The following is a 16,692-nucleotide window of genomic DNA, read 5'->3' on the forward strand; positions in this document are numbered from 1 at the left end:
CCAGATTAGTGTAAGCTAAAGGAAGAAGTAGTGAACTGGATTATCTATCTAGACCAGATTAGTGTAAGCTAAAGGAAGAAGTAGTGAACTGGAATATCTATCTAGACCAGATTAGTGTAAGTTAAAGGAAGAAGTAGTGAACTGGAATATCTGTCTAAAAATGTACTTAGTACTTAGCACAGAGACGAGGAAATGGAAACTATATATGAGCTGCTAACGAGACATGGCGAACGGTGCTAGAAGATGTAACAAGTGGAACCAGAGTCCCAAAGGAAGGGAATAAAAGGAAACAAGGAAGAGACAATATTTGAAACAAGGACAATAGGGGTAGAGGGTTTTTCAGAATTGAGGAGAGCAAGAATTCACAGAGTCTGCAATAAAAGCGAACCAGGAGTAAATAAACAGAAACCACCACTGGGGTCACTAGTGAAAGTGCAGGATGCTAAGGACTCCCTCCCCCACAAAAAATCTTTGAGACGCTGCCAGAGAAAAACACACCCAGATTATCATCAAAGAAATAAGAAAATTCAAAGCAGAGTTCCCTGGCTAAGGTATAATTCACATGCAGTATAATCCAGCCATTTAAAGTATACAATTCAGTGGGTTTTGGAAATCTGTAAAATCACCTAACCATTAATTAGATCAAGATCTAAAACAGGTGAATAATCAGAAAAGTGTCCTTGTGCCTCTCTTCAGGTAAACCCGTCCTCGCCTCCATCCTGGGCTCCAGGTAACCATGGCTGAGCTGCTCTCTGTCGCTACAGCTTTGCCTTTGCTAGCCTTCCCTATAGACGGACTCATTCCAGAGGCGTTCTTGGATTACCGGCTTCTTTAACTTAGTCTAAGGCCTGAGATCAATCAAGGTTGTTGCCTGTATGAGCAATTTGTTACCGTTTTTTTCTTAATAGTGTACTATGGTATCAATATCCTGCAATTACATTTTTCAATTAAAAATTCATGGACACTTTGGTTGTTTCCAGTTGGGGGCTACTGTCGATAAAGTACATTTGAGTATAAGGATTTGCGTGGACACATTTTCATTTCTCTCGGGTGACTACCTGCATGTGATAGGGCTGGGTCATATAGTAACTGGATGTTGAACCTTCTCGTAAACTGTCAAACTGTTTTCCGAAGCAATGGTACCGGCAATGTAGGAGTCTCACCTACACTTGATAATGAATATTCTTTTCAACCTTAGCCATTTCAGGGGCATACATTTCCCTAACGACTAATGTTTTATAAAATTTCTGTAATTTGCTTTCTTCTTTGGTGAACTACCTGCTAAAGTGTTGTTGTTTTTTTAATATTAAATTTGGTGGTTTGTTTTCTTATTGAGCTGTATGATTTTATTATATACTCTAGAAAGACCTCTTATCAAATACATGTCTTTGCAAATATTTTCTTCTAACAAATACTTTAATTTTGATGAAGTCTAGCCAATTCTTTTCTTTGGTGGGGCATCATTTTTATGCCATAAAAAAATCTTGCCTAATCAGAAGTCACAAAGATTTTCTCCTATTTTTTTTCTTCTACTTTTATAGTTTTAGAACTTTTGTTAATATGGTAAGAAAGTTCAAGTTTCCTTCTTTCTTTCTTCCTTTTTTTCTTTCTTTCTTTCTTTTCTTTCTTTCTTTCTCTCTCTCTCTCTCCCTCCCTCCCTCCCTCCCTCCCTCCCTCTCTCCCTTCCTTCCTTCCTTCCTTCCTTCCTTCCTTCCTTCCTTCCTTCCTTCCTTCCTTTTCTTTATTCCTGAACATGGTTATCCAATTTTCCAGCACAATTTTTGTTTTTGAAAAAATGGTACTTTCTTAATTAAATTACCTTGAACTATGACTACGTTACGTCTCCTGAAAATGTATGTTGGAGCCTGATCCCCAGTATGATGGTATTTAGGGATGAGGATTTGGGAGATAATGAGGTACAGACTAGGTCCTCAGGGTGAGGCCCTCATGATGAGATTAGTACCTGCCATGTGAGTACTTATACCAATAACACATAGGAAGAAAGGAAGTGATTGAAAATATTTTTTCTATGGTTTTTTAACTTTTCTAGTGAAGAGTGGAGATATTTAATATCTTTACTTTGTTCGGTATGCACTGACACCATTTTAAGAGTAGTAGAAATGTAATCAATAACATCCTAGCCAGTAGAAAATAAAAAATTTTCAGTTAACACAAAAGAATTAAAAAAAAACACACACACATAAAAAGGTTAAAGCAGGATCAATAGAAAGTACAAAATAAGATGACATTGAAATATATCAGTAATCATAATAAAAGTAAATGGACTAATCTAGATAAGAGAAAAAATAATTCTCCAATTGGGGGAAAATTCTAGCTTTATGCTGCTTATAAGAAAGATACATAAACAAAAGGACACAGAGAATTTGGTAATGACAATAACACAACTAAACAGGGAAATAACAGTTATATTAATACCAGACAAAATAAGAGCAGGTCTCTGAAATGAGATCGAAGTTTTACAGGACCTGATCATGAAACACAATCGATGGCTATTTTATCCTATAGAAGGATTTGAAGCAGGGAAGTGACCTAAATTTTGTTCCATAAAACCCATGGTCAGAGTCAGCATTGTAAAAACTCCAAATGCTCAATATATTCATTCTCTCTCCTGACTCTCAACTCTGCCAACTGTATGTTTGCTTAGTAACTAAATGCTGAAGTATGGAGACTCAATACTTCTTTCCTTGTAGCTTGTATTGAGTTAAAGATAAAAATGTATGCAATTAATAGATGGTGAATCCAAACAAATTCAGTAACAATTTCTAGGAAGTTGAATCACCCATAGCTACCTATAAGTAATTGTTTCTCAGGATCACAGTTGAAAAGAATACGATTCCTCTTTGCACAGAAGACATAGAGGCGAAAGCATTTAGGTGAAGCCTCCTAGTGAACTACAGGCAGGGCACTGAAGATAGAAACCAGATCCCATAATTTCCTTTCATTGCGCCATAGATCAGGACTACTTGAGTTTCCAAAGAATAGGTCTTACCATCTTTTCACTAGAAAAAAAATGAAATGTCATTTTTTAAATAGACTGCAGGCTGTTGCTAGGTGATCAGAGCACATCTATTTAGCTCATTTAAATTAAATGTTAGATTTATACATATTCACAATAAAGTTCAGAATTAATTTTATAAATTTAATATGAATGCTCTTAGTACAGCTCTGTTTTTTAGTGATGCATATTCCCGGTGTATTTCTTTTCCTAAAATACAATTATACAATTAGAAATTTAAATGTGACAATATTCCTGAATGTATAGAATGTTTTATCCTGTTAAATATACATATTAAAAATACCTTCGGCTGCCCATGAAAATCACTGCAATGATAGCAAGAATTTGAGATAGAGGGCATGTAGCAACCATTGGGTTCCATCCATGCGGGAGCAGGCATGTGTATAACATGTACTTGGTCTGTTGAGTATCCCAGCAGTGGGTGGCAGTTTATGCTGCCTTATCTTGTGTGTCATGGTTAGTGAATGAGGAGAAGCTGACGAATTCTGTGACAGTAGAAATGCTGGTAATTCTTTCTTGATATAAATAAACAACTATTGAATGACGATTCTATGAAACAATATAAATGGTGTGGGTGAGAGCACAGGAAAGAATAAGATGCCGTCCCTCCCACCAAGATTATAGTTTATACCATGATTCAAAACATAAGCAACACAGTGGTCTATACAATGTATGTGGCAGTCTAAACTACTGTAGACAGAATTTAACAAGCTGGAGGTATCTGCGAGGAAATAACGGGTGAGTGGAGGAATAAATGATGAGTAAGTGTCACACTTAGCTAACTGCATAGGTGTTCCAAGGATGATACTAATCTAGACTGGAAGAGCCAGGAAAGGCATTATGAAGAGTTGAGGCAAGTTATGAAGAACAGGTAACAGGGAAGAGGTAAAGAAGGTAGCGTGGAATTCAAATCCCATTTCACTTACAGAAAAAAATCTGTCTTTCTCCTTAATGCATCAGTTCCTTGAGACGTGTAACCATTAATTAAGGGACATACTTTATGAGTCACTCTGTAATGAAGCCATCCAGTCATGATAACTGTACAGAAAAATTAAATATATTTACATTATTTTATTCTAAAGACATTATTATTGATTTTTTCTCTCCTTATTTCCTTTTGGTCTTTGGTATTGCTTAAAAAGACTTTCCTCAATCCTGATCTATACATGAAGCTCCCAGATTCTTTTGTTATTATTTAAAATACTGCCTTTTTTAAAAAAAAAATGAGTTGCAGAATTATGTACCGTTTCCTTGGTTTACATTTGGTGGTTCAGGGAACTGTACTGATCAAAGAATTTGTTAAATGTCGGTTCCAGGAGGATGCCCATTAACAATCATTTCTGTTTAAGTTACGCTACTGAAGTATCTTCACAGACAGATCTCCCAAAAAAATCTAGTATTCATTCCACAGACCAGAAAGGTGTGGGGGAGGCGAACTTTCACTTTACCCTTGAAAGGTTTCCATCTGGGCCTGAGAAATGACACAGATCAACCAGAGAAAAAAGTACAGCAGGTCCTTAAATAATTTTTAATTCACACTGTTTTGTTATAAAAATTAGTGAGATGCCCTAGGAACTTAACACTGGCTTATATCAATTAGCCCATGGCAAAATTGATTTTGTCATCCATTAGCTTGCTTTAAGTTTTAGAATCCATCCACGATGATAAATGAGGACTTAATGCATATAAATTTATATAAGTTTTATGTGACATGGGAGCCCTCATCAAAAATGAAGGACCTCCCCAACCCCTCCCCCCAAAAAAGAAAAGAAATAAAGACCCAAAGACAAGGTAGAACCTGCATGTTGTATAGTAGGTCGAACAAACAGAAGCAATTATGGAGAAGTACTAGTAACTGAATATCATGTGGGGAGGCTAAAGGAAGATAAAAATCACGTTAGAAGGTCTGCTTGTATAGAATATTCTTGGTCTCAACTTCGTGTTCTTGGTGACAAGAATATTACTTTGTTTCTAGAACAGAGGGGATGTCTTTCGCATGAGAACTTCCTCTCCTGTCTTTCCAGCCCCTTTATGCCCAGGTGAAATATTTTGGGGTGGTCTATTCACTCTCCTTCAAAGGTAATGCAAAAACAAACACAGAAAACACACACACAAACAACAAGAAGAAGAACATAAAATCACATAAAGAGAACAACAAAACATATTCTCAACTTGGCAGGACATTGCTCCCCATCTGTGATTGAAATTAAGAGAGGAAGTCGGAAGAGTAGGGGTGCGCGCTGATGGGCCCAGGCTGTTGGGTCCTTCCTGACATAATTCATGAAGATTCGGAAGACACCCTCCCGCTGCAAAATCAGTGTTTCCCTGGATCCATTGTAATGACAGAACTTAAGGCACCATCCTGCCTGATCATCAGAATGAAACTAGTTATCCTCTTTTGGGTAGAATGTTCTGGAAATCTGCCTTTGTATGATTTAATGTTTTTAGAACTTCTAGGACACAAAGACAACTCTTTCATCAAGGCACATGAACGGACTATTTGCTTCTGTTCTTTATGAAAGCCTGCGATTTTCTTTTTTGAGAATTTGTTTCTCTATTAACTACTCATTATCACCTACAATGGCTATAAAACTCTTTGATCTTCCAAGAGTAGCATGATGCAGTCTCTTTTGAACATAACTTTTCATTTTGTATTTTTAATTGCCATTTTTTAAGTTTTAATTACCTACCAATAACATTTCTATATAGAACTACATCACAAGAACCAATTAGAATTTGTTAAATGTGCACTGAAATCCTGCGTTTTACATGATCACTATTGCAAAATAGTAGAATCACCTATTTAACGTCAGCGGGGATTAGATTAATCATCCATCAGTTTTCCAACCGAATATTCCTTATTTTGTCTTTCACGGTTTCCTTCAAACAGCATTACAGGAGAGAATATGCTTTCTTAAGAGTTACCATGCTAGACTGCACATTTGGCAACCATCGGTTACTTTTCATAAAACGTCGACTTGAATAAAATAGGTTTTATGTCGTAACAAACAAGGGATCGTGCTAATTCAAGCCCAATCGCTTCAGTGTTCAGGAACTAGCATCATAAACCCCTATTAGAATGTCTAGAATAACAGCATCCTAATGGAGACAGGTGAGTGGACTGCTTCAAAGTCATAAATCAGATTTCCCTCCCCTCTCCACAGGACGACCCCACGGTGGCAGGGTCCTTGCCGAAGACTGTTCTGGGCTACAAAGCATGAAGGAGGGTATGGGGTCAGACTGCCTGGAGGCCCGGTCCCTTTGCTGTAAGCAAAGAGTTGACTTAGAGCTTCCCAGGATACGTTATTTCATGATTGTCTTTGAATATTTGCTATCAGTGACCTGAGCCTCCGGCAGGTAGAGAGCAATTCTCTCTGGTTCCAGGGAAGGCAAGCCCGGCTTTTGTCTCACGGAGGAGAAAATTCAGGTGAGGTGCGATTCAGGTACAGGGCACAGAAAGTTGCTCTCCATGTGGCCACTTCACTTTGGGGTGATGCTTCTTTCTGAGACCTAATCGTATTCAGTGCACCCCTCTGTTTTGGGGGCTCGCTACAGAAGCACCCCCAGGGAAGCGACGCCTTATAGTGGTTCGGCTTTTCAGCGCCGGCACATCCTGGTTACAGGGCTACTTGCCAGTGAACGTGAGTCCCGGAGAACATCGTGTTCCCGTTTCAGCACCAGAACCACGCAATTAGCATAATCTCCGTGCCTTCTGATTGGATGTCTGTCTCCCTCTAATAAAAGCACTCCTGTTTCACTCTTATCAAAAACCATCCCACTTAGAAAATAAATGCTCCTAATTACATTCTCCTCAGGATTACAAATTACCTCCTTGATTAGATGAAATAGGCTCACCATGGAAACCTGGACGTCCACCGACACCTCCTTCGCTTCCTACGGTCTCGGTTGTGTTTTGTATTGAGTGACCTGCCTGGCGGTGGCCTATGTATGACTAACCACTTCCTCTCCTACAAATGGTCGGTTCGACCACAATCCCTGAAAAACTAAAAAACAAAAACCACGTGTTTTGGAGCTGATCATCCCCACGTCAAAATTCCGTGTGGTCCCCTTGTCCTGTGGGTTCTAGCTGAGGCATCATGATCGTCTGCAGGTCATGGTCAAGTTTGCGATTGTCCTGGAGATTTCTTTTGGACAGGCTACTAGGATTAGAGAAGTTTATGACTTACCCTTATAATTACACTTGAGAAAACTGTCCTCTAATATCTTCCTCATGCTAACAAATACAACGGGGAAAGGAGGAGTAGATACACTCACCATTTCCTCTAAACTTTTAATTCCAATTTTTTTTTCTCTGTGCAGTTGTTTCTAACAGACATTGAGAGGAATATGTGGACAGTCTTGGGAGGTCTGGGGGAAATGGCAGAGTGGGTGAAATCTAACACTAGAAGATGTATTGAAGTTGGTACAAAGAAGATTAGGAAAAGGCATTTCAGGCAAAAGGAAAGCAAGTTCAAAGGCAGAAAATGAGAGACCAGGAAGCACCTCATAGGTTAAAATCAGAAGAACCCTGCTACTGGGGTCTGGCTAGTTGTTGACGTGATGAGCTGGACGGTACCAAATCTCCAAGAGATTAGAAATCCTGTCATCCCACACAATCCAGATTACCATTAATTCCTTTTTAAGTTGGCAAGGCGTGGAATTATACCAAAAAGATCACCATTCACTTCTTAATCATATCGCTTGTATGATAAAACATAATGCAGCGTTAATTCACCGCTCTTCCGAGATCTGAAGCCATTCTCTCTGGGTTTAAATCCACGAATTGGAGTTCTGAGAGTCCTGCCTACACCACACTCACACTGCACTGTTCACACTCCCCAGTGTGAGCCTCTTTACGTTGGAGGGAAAACGTAAAGATATTCGCCACAAAACAGGAGTACAGACTCCTTCTAGGCTTTTCCGGCTCTTCCCCAGCTTTTCACAGTTGCCTCACCACATGTGACAGCCCTTTAAAAGGGAAATCGCGTTACATGTTCGTGTTTCAAAACAGTTGACTGTTTCTCTCACTCACGCCCCACCGATCTGTCAAATATTCAGTTAAATCAGAGGTGTACGCTAAGAGGTACGGCGGGCCCAAATGTGGGTGAGAATAACCACAACTCATTTTTCCAGGCATCAGTTTGGCCGGGGAACAAACGTACACAGAATCAGCAGAGGGCCACCTCGAGTGAGGGGGTGTTCTAGGTCCCAGGCCTCAGGCAGATGTTTGCAGAAGGAACGGAGCGTGTGAGTGGCTCCAGCTAGCCAAGGAGAAGGACCCGCGTTCGACAGGAGAGCCATGCTGCTGGACCCTGAGATCGGACCAGGGATCCGATCCGGATGAGCGCGGAGCTGGGCTCCGACACCAGGAGCTCCTGGGGAGGGGCGGTCTGCGCGGGTCTCAGAACAGGGAGCCTGGAGCCAGTGTGCCTGGGTTTGAAAGCTGCAGCCTCACTTACTAGACTTGACCTTGACTAGGCACTTATTTAACCTGTGGTGATTCAGTTCCCACAAGAGGAAAATAAAAATTCCTTATTCATGGGGTGATTTGGGGGATGAGTTAACATTGTAAAATATGTGCTTAGAACAGTGTCTGGTCAAAAGGCTCAATTAATGTCAACTTTATTATTATAAAGCCAACTTTATAATAATAATGTCAGTTTTATTACTAAGCCATAATCATGACTTAATGTATGTAAAGTCCTTTGAACAGGCCTGGCATGTAATAAAACCTCTGTACTGATTTGTTGTTGTTATGAGCCATTTAAAGGTTTTAATGAAGAGCGGTCAGATTTGCATTTTGGAAGGAAGCAGGACAACAGTGAGAGAGAGGGGTTGGGAGTGGGAGTGGGTAGGGCTCAGCCTGACTGTTCAAACAGTACCTCAGGAGCTGTACAAACGAAGGGATTCACACGTGCATATTTTAGTAGGTGCGGGGCTCAGGCATCCCCAGGGTGGGCAAGGACAGGTCAAGATCAAGACCCTCATAGGCGCTAGAACAAGGTAGTGCTTGCTGCCTGCCCGGGTGTGGCTCATGGATGAGAAGAAGGAATGGGAGGCCTTTACCGTGGATGCTTTATTCTTTTTTCACTTTCCCCCCATCCTACAGAAACCCTTCTTCTTTTAAATAATTGAATTTATTGGGGTGACATTGGTTAACAAAATTTCATAGGTTCCAGGTGCACAATTCTACAACACAGCCTCTGTAGAGTGTCCTGTGCATTCACCAGCCCAAGTCAAGTCTCCTTCTACTGGATGCCTTTTTCTACACAGCTACACTCCAGTAGTACATGCCCTTTCGATTATTGGTAAACTCAGGAAAGTAGTAAGAATGTCAACGCAGTTATGTCTAGGAAACCCACAAAATCATCTATTACAGGAGAAAAAGCTGTATCTTTACAAACACTAGCTCTGCCTCCAGCCACCTCAGCGTCCAGGGCAACCTGGCCCCTTCCTTATGAAGCCATCAAACTTCTCTCTCCCTTCCAAATTATGTATCGTTTTGGATCACTAACCCATGCAGGCGCTGTTTGAAGGTGCAGGCATGAGAAGTCTTGGGGAAGAATTCTTTGAACATCTTTCCTATAATATGAACTTGCTGGATAACTGACTTCGTGTCCACTCCACTGAGAAAACCCTGCACAACAGAGTCGAGTGGGAAAATCATGATGCTCCTTCTGTTGAAACGTAAAAGGCTTTGAGGTTTTAGGCATTTCTGCGTAGAATCTTCCCTGGAATTGGGCAAGGGTTGATACTTAAGATGTATGTTGATATTGTAACTCTTCAGAATCCAGCAGTGGAAGAGACCCAAACACTTATTCAAGACACACCTCAAATAAAACATCTACAATTCCACATGTTTTAATACCTTTTACTATTGGAGACCACGAGTGATTAGCAATTAAAATTAGAATATACACACCGCCACTGAAAAGGAAATTACACAAACAGGGATGTCATGCTTTCTCACCACTGTTTACCTAAGCCATCTTGTATGCTAAGGAGTTGAAATCTAAAAGACAGAAGTTATAAAAATGCATCAATTCAAACTCAGCTTTAAGAGTAAAATTAAAAGCACATTACAAAATGCAAATCGAAAGGCATTAATTTATGCCAACACTGCCTCTCCCTCGAGGGTTTCTTAAGCACCCGGCAAACTCCACTTCAGCAGCCACGCTCTGGTTCCAATTATGTGGAAATTATTCTATCTTTGTGGACTTGAAAACAGAAGAATCAAGAATAAATCACTTGTCCCCGTTCAAACAGTACATCAGGAGCTGTGCAAACAAAGGGATCCACACGTGCAAATGCTAAAGGCTCCTAAGAAACCACGTGGACTTCAAGGGGCTGAGAGGGAGTTTGCAGACTTCCCTGGAGGCGGGGTGTCCAATGTCTACCATTGGGCGGGACCCATGCTTTCACCTCCCCGTCTTGACAACAGCATCCCTATTCTCTGCTCTGGCAACACAAACAAAACATTTTCTCTAGTTCTGCCCGCACTTATCAGGGAAGAAAGAGGCAACGCTGACTGCCATCTACTTCCACCTGTCTCATCCTTCAATTTCTACTTAAAGAGTTACCGGAAAGTGCATGTGTTTATTTCAGGCAAGGGATGGAGCTGTCAATATGTATCAAAACCATTTCCTCTACTGAAATCGCAGTAAATGCATCGAGAACGTTCTCCTCCTGGAGGTAGGAGGGTTCCTGGAAGAAGAAGGTTTGGTGGTACAGGCAATATTAAACATACTGGCTGGGTATCCACTTACCAAAGCGTAGGTATAGCCTTGACCCCTTGACCAGTATACTCCTTTCCAGTATCCCATTAAAATGCAAAGGAAGAAACAAATATATATAAAAAAAAATCAAACCAAAGGCAAAAACTCGCAAGCACATAGTAAAGGAAAGAGGGCTGAGTCATTCATCCCTCCTGCTTTCTTTAAACAGGCAATTTGGCTGCACCTCTTACATCTCCAAAGGCGTGAATGTTTTGGCCCAGAAAATGTGAAGGTCTACCCAGCAGAGGCGACTGCAAACTGCACAAGGACATAGCATGAGCGTGGTCTCAGCAACATCGCCTCTAACCGCCACAGGAGGATGAGCAACGGGCGTGTCCAACAAGGACAGATTGGCTGAAAGTGATAATGCAGAGTTCAACTGTACCAACAATGGGCGAGACCTCAGGTATGATGTTCATGATGGATCTGGCTTTAAAAACAACAATGAAATACACAGAGGTACATGCGTTTATACGTCTATGAGGATTACAAATTCTAGAAGGAGACACATTCACATGTTCAGATTGTTCACCTCATGGGAACGGGATAATGGGACACTTTTTTGCGAAGTGAAACTCTTAGCTTTATTTTATACAATTTGGTAGTTGGGGTTTTTCAGTGTCATGTAGAAATGAGAAAACAAACAAAAAGGTTGAGTAAAAAGCCAAAGACTTTCTGGGAAGAGGCTGCTATTTGCTCCTGGATTGATGCTCGAGGCCACAACCCCTCTAAGGTTGAGGTGGGCACCTCTGCTACAGCCCTCACGTCCCGGACATCCAAGCCGGTCCTTCCCAAGCCACACCATGAGAACCTGTTACCTGCATCCATTCAGTCAGTACGTGTCCTAGTGTGCTGCACAGACAGGAGGACAGACATGGCTAGAGAGACAATGAGTGGGCAGTGGCAGAGGACATTTTGGACATTTACATTTCATGGTAAAGACCTATAAGAGAGGAAGAGTCAAAAAGAACCGTGAGCACCGTGCAGTTGGAAAGCTGTAGTCCTTCATGCTCTGTTGTCAAAGAAATTCTGACGTCTGCCTTAAGGTTGTGAGGATATGTCTAGTCTTCCTCACAGTCAGAGAAGAAGGAAGTAAGAGGAGATGTCTCACTTCTGGCCAGGAAGGTCCTGTTAGATGAATAACCACTGGGTATTGGACAGCAGGTGAGAGGCTACGCATATACCCTGTCCTTTAGCTTAAGATATGCCAACGAGATTCAGTGAGCACCGAAGGGCCAAGAACAAACCCGATACCCAGTGGGTTAGCAAATACCCGATACCCAGTGGGTTAGCTACGTGTCACCTTCCTCAAAACGCCACAAAGCTCATTTGCATCAATGAAAATACGATGTGTGAGAAGAAAGCACATCTCTGCATAGGACTTAAAAAAGGGTAAAAGTTTAATAATACACTGGAAGCTCTTCAGTAGTGAAAGTCCTACCATCTCCTAAAGGAGTCCTAACATATAGGCCGCGTAGTGAATGAAAAACACTCGTAAGGCATTTCTTAGCCTGAGGTTAATGGTTTAACATGGCCAATACGTCTGAAGTTCTGTCACCTAGGGAAAAAAAAGTTTGTTAAAAGGCTAACATCATATACAATGTCTCTAGCGCTCTACTGCCTTTAAGGATATGTTGGTACAAGTCAATCAACTGTAAAAAAAACAATTAAATTCGAATTAGAAATCAGTCCATCTGTCCTAAGGTTTGGTCACACACACAAGTTATAAGACGTTGCAGTGACTATGGTGATACTGGTGGGTGAAGTGAAGTTTTTAGAGCAGAGGGTGCCTCTCCTTTTTTTTTTTTTTTTTTTAATGTTTTTATTGATTTTTAGAGAGAGAGGAAGGGAGTGGCATAGAGAGATAGAAACATTGATGAAAGAGAAACAGATCAGCTGCCTCCTGCACGCTTCTGGATCAAGCCCACAACCCAGGCATATGACCCAACCCGGAATCAAACTGGTGACCTCTTGGTTCATGGGTCAATGCTCAACCACCGAGCAACACCGACCAGACTAGGGTGCCTCTCTTGCCATGCTTGGGCAGCAGTCAAGTCTTTATAGTCGTTTTCTCATTTACCTTCCAAAGACCCCACGAAGGTAACATTATTAGCTAGAGGAAGAAACAGAGAACTAGAATTCAGACCCACGTCAGTCTGATTCCAGTCCATTTTCCTCAACCGAACAATACAAGAGAAAAGGGAAGAGGGAGAGGTAAATCAATACTCCTCTACTTGCATCTGCACTTAAAAATGTCTCTAGAAGGAGGGGAGTGCAAGGTGGGGGTATCATTCATCCTACTGCATCGTCAGGCACTTCTGGACCATGTTAACTGATCGCATATTTTAAAAAAATAAATGACAGAAGAAAACGGTTGTCTAGTGAAAGAACATTTTTAAATCATGAAGAAATAACAAGAAATAAATAAAAATATAAATTTATGAGCAAAAGGAATAGCTTTGAGAATATAAATAAAATCATATCAGACTTAGAAAGCAAGGAAACATGGCAAGAAGGTACTGGTATTAGGTGGCTCGTGGAGCGAGGCTGACCTTTTTGTTGCTATTTAAATAATGGTCACCCTTCCCTGCAACACCCTAACTCACCCCTCCCACTGCGCTTATGAGCATCTGTCCCACCTCTGACCACAGGCCGAGAGAATATTCTAGTGCTCTATGTGTGACTCTCTCCCTCACGCATTTCTCTCCTTTTCTTCTCGTTGTTGTTCTGAAAAGTTTGATAATGTTGCCTAAGAGAATGTAGTATAAATTAAGTATCTCAAAACACAGATGATGAAGTTATCGCCAATAGTTATAAACTTGTATTCTCTGCATGATATTTAGGAAAGTGAAGGCTTTCTGTCTTGAGTGCTTTGCATGTAGACTTAGAATTAGGAGAGGGAAATGTTTATGACCTCTGATAGCTATTCTCAGGCATAAAACTATGAAATTGTTGTGCCTTCCACCATAATCCTCCCATCTAAGATGTGTGATAGGAGGGATTCTTACTGTTACATATCCTCTTCCTAGGATTCTTCCTTAATAAGCCACTCCTCTTTTCATTAAAAAAGAATCTCTCTAATAAGGTTCACAAAACCATGAAATAAATGTTTATCGATGTAATGACTCAGCTTGTCATTATTATCAATTAGCATTTTATCAAATCGTTACAACTACTCAATATGCCAACCGAAGGCAGTGCTTCATCATTCCCAGAGACACATGCAAACCCCAAGAGATAATTGAGCAGATTAGACTGAACAACAATAACATCCAGGTCACACCTCAGACCCTTCAAACAGCGGCAGCCACAGTGCATACTAAACAACCTGACCACGAACAAGGTGTGTTGATGAAGCCAAAATGAGTTCAGGCCCTTCCCGGGATGACCCCCGTCCATCTGCTGACTTTTGCACAACCTCCTTTCAAACGTAACTTTTATTTCCCTACTTTCGGTAGAGTGTGCAAAAGCGCAGATGGATTGCTGGTCATTAATTTCTGACTGATTTGCCCTATCACCAAGATGAGCCATAAGAGACAGACACTGGCCGGGATAGAAAACTGTGGCGAAGGCATACTGACCTCACCTAAACGATCCAGGTACCAGGATTTCCATCTTAGAATTCCCAGATGGAGAAGATTTGACTTTGGGTGGTGGGCACATGGTGCAATAGACAGATCTGGTAACCTAGAAACCCACACCTGAAACCTATATGTTCACGTTGACCAATGTCACCCCAATCAATTTAAAAAAATAAATAAATCACAGATGGAACTTAGAAGGAGCAGAATCAGCGGATATATAGAGCCCGTGCTACCCAAGGCTGTTCTCATCGAGACATCACATGTTACGGGGACCATGTACATTTAATTCTGGGGAGCAGAGAGGGCCCACGTGCTGGCACCCTCCAGTGGCAAGCGCTTCAGGGAAGTGTCTACCTCATGGCTTGTTCTCACTTGAACTCTGGGGGAGACAATAAACCAAAAGCTCTTACAAAAAAGGTTTAGCATACATACACCCCTCCCCAAATCAAATTCAATGATTCCTTGAAAAAAAAATCTACAAATAACTATTGTAAACTAAGGCAGTAAGAAAATCACACAAATTTAGCTTCCTGCCTGGAGTGCGGGGGGGCACCCCAGTTAGGGACTTGTTGGGATGTGCCAGGCGCTGTGGAATATGAGGCTGCCATCTTGCTCTGAAGTGTAGCACCAACAAACAGTATGGCTTCCCTCTACATTCCGGATGTCATGGTTCTCTCATTGTCTAGATCTTTTATGTGTAACAAGACAGAGGCTAAAAACTGGTGGAATGTGATCAAGTTTCTGACTCGCCCCACTGCATGCCACAGTCAACAATCAGAGTTTCACCGAAAGCCAAATCTCCTCGGGGAAGAAGCCAGACTGGGGCAGTTGCTATGGTGACCATGCCCCTGGCTAGACCCAGGCACTAACATGCCCCACCAGCAATACTCTCTTTTGTTTTGTTTTTTTGTTTTGTTTTTTTAAATATATTTTATTGATTTTTTTACAGAGAGGAAGGGAGAGGGATAGAGAGTTAGAAACATTGATGAGAGAGAAACATCGATCAGCTGCCTCCTGCACACTCCCTACTAGGGATGTGCCCGCAACCAAGGTACATGCCCTTGACCAGAATCGAACCTGGGATCCTTGAGTCCGCAGGCCGACGCTCTATCCACTGAGCCAAACTGGTTAGGGCCAATACTCTCTTTGGAATAGCAGTTCTTTGACTATAAAATAAGGAAAAGAACACATAAAAGGTGAGTCATTTATGGGCCACCCATCAACTTGTAGTGATAAACAATGACAAGGACGATTCTTGATTTTTTCAAGAATAAGTAATTCTTGTACTATGAGAGCAAACTTCTCTCTTGACCAGAAATACAGAAAAGTAATTTCCTGCTGAAAAGCACTGTTTTGAGAATTAATTAAAATCAAGCATTTGACAGAGTCTCTTACCCGGCAAATTACCTTTCCTAGATGAAAACAAAATGCGTGTATCAGGTGTCATCAGTATTACACCAAAAAAGAAACAAGCAGAGGTAAACTCTGATGAGAAAAAGATACTGGAAAGTGGACTTAAAAAATGTGAACTCTTAGATATCATGGATTTTACCTGAAAACCAACTTTACTATGATTTTACTTGTCAGGGAGATTCTAGCCTTTTAATAATAGGACTTTTGAAAATACTTCACTAAGTCTACTCTATTTAAGCATTTACTTCTTCAGGAAGCAAAGTCCATCAGATAAACTTTTCCCATAAGTATCAGGTCACAGCTCACGATTGGTTAATAACTGGAATGTGTTGTCAATACATTGCTAATTTAGCTAAACTGTGACTCCAAGATCTCGTTTTTTAATTAGAACATGACTTCCTATCACCGTGACTTGAGGGTATGTACTTAAGCATCCCTTCGAGAGCGCCTGAAGCTGATTTCCCAGAGCCTTGGTTAATGAGAGCGCTATCCCAGCGGACCACGGATTACTTCCCGGCGTAGCCTTGTTTCTACTGATTGACAGCCGAGGCCCAGATTCACTCCTGCCCAGCGAGTCCTCCATGGCTGTTCAGGGAAATCAGGAGCCGACCCTCCTCAATGGCTTTAAGGTAGCATTCATCTCGCCGTGTCCCTCAGTGCCGCGGCGACCTAATTGAGCCTAATGAGTGGCAAAGTAACAGCTCACAGGGCTACTTAAACTGCCCTCTTCTAGCTAGAACTAAGTGGACGGCCAGCCTTTATCAGCACGAAGTCAGGTGTTGGCCAAGGGGGAGGTGGGCTGCTGCTTTTCCTCCCCTGTCTGTCTCCCATCCACTCTGCAGAATGGAGAAGAGGTTTCTGGTGAGAATGCTGGTGGTTCTGC

At 41.4% G+C, this 16,692-nt stretch overlaps 1 protein-coding gene across 3 annotated transcripts in view; it reads right to left on the bottom strand.

Annotated features, from left to right (window-relative positions):
• IMMP2L (inner mitochondrial membrane peptidase subunit 2) overlaps positions 1-16,692 on the bottom strand; it is a 515,663-nt gene that overhangs the window by 117,555 nt on the left and 381,416 nt on the right. The window lies entirely within an intron of this gene.

This window comes from Plecotus auritus (genome assembly GCF_963455305.1).
Source record: "Plecotus auritus genome assembly, chromosome: 4".
In the NCBI taxonomy this organism is placed as follows: Eukaryota; Metazoa; Chordata; class Mammalia; order Chiroptera; family Vespertilionidae; genus Plecotus; species Plecotus auritus.